The following is a 1013-nucleotide window of genomic DNA, read 5'->3' as shown; positions in this document are numbered from 1 at the left end:
ATATATATATATATATATATATATATATATATATATATATATATATGTGTGTGTGTGTGTGTGTGTGTGTGTATGGGACACCAGACATGTTATAAAACAATATTTGGCCTGTTCTCAGCACATGAAAACATTAAATAATGTATCTCTCACCAGATGGAGTACTTTTTTTGTTGATCTTACTATCAGAGAACAGAACACTATATGTGCTTGTGTGTGGCCTAGTGGTTAGGCTGTTGCACTCACGATCGCAGGCTCAATTCCCACACTTTGTGTTCTTGAGCAAAACACTTCATTTCATGTTGCTCCAGTCCTCTTTTGACCTGGCAGTGTTGGCTTGCTCGCCTAACCAGCAGGGTGGCATCCTTTGATGGCTAAAACAAATCAAAGCACATTGTGATCAGTGATGTGTAACAGTATCTGATCACGCTGAGAGAGATATAGATATGCATCTTTTGTTGTTGTGTTTGCCCTCCCAAATTCACTGAATTTATTTTTGTTTCTTTATTTAAAGATATCACAGAATGACCAATCCATGTAGCTGCTGTCAACCAAAGATAACTGCTTCAAGTTTTGTCTCACCATTCAACCATGGAAACCGAAAACATAAATTATACATTAAGATGTTCGTAAGTTTTCAAGTCGTGTATTGCTTTCTCACAATGCTGTTGGAAACTAGAGATTTTCATGAAATACAGTTTAACCAGTAGTAATAAAACTACTGCATGAATTTGGATGAAATTTGCTGATACAATATAATTCAGTGATATTTAATGGCTTCATTCAGAAATTGATGCATAAGAACTGATATCCTGCAAGTATAATTGAAATCATACATGTAATCAAATCTCATTACATAAATAAATGAAGTTTGTACGAAATGTACATACTGCTATAACCTAATGAATTTTTGTTGCTTTTCTTCAAATATATGTGTACATATATATACATATATATATATATTGGTGTATATATAAATATAAATAAATATATATATATATATATATATATATATA

General features: G+C 31.9%; 1 protein-coding gene across 5 annotated transcripts in view; it reads left to right on the top strand.

Annotated features, from left to right (window-relative positions):
- The window catches only part of LOC106872786 (serine--tRNA synthetase-like protein Slimp), a 105631-nt gene extending 104731 nt beyond the window's left edge, over nt 1-900 (top strand). For all 5 annotated transcript variants that reach the window (XM_052975782.1, XM_052975783.1, XM_052975781.1 and 2 more), the window contains exon 18: nt 512-900. The gene's annotated coding sequence lies outside the window, so the exon portion shown is untranslated. The remainder of the gene's footprint in view (nt 1-511) is intronic.
- The last annotated feature ends 113 nt before the right edge of the window (nt 901-1013 follow it).

Source organism: Octopus bimaculoides, chromosome 22, assembly GCF_001194135.2.
Source record: "Octopus bimaculoides isolate UCB-OBI-ISO-001 chromosome 22, ASM119413v2, whole genome shotgun sequence".
Taxonomy (NCBI): domain Eukaryota; kingdom Metazoa; phylum Mollusca; class Cephalopoda; order Octopoda; family Octopodidae; genus Octopus; species Octopus bimaculoides.
The sequence above is the reverse complement of the archived record's forward strand: the minus strand, read 5'-3'. Positions and strand labels throughout refer to the sequence as shown.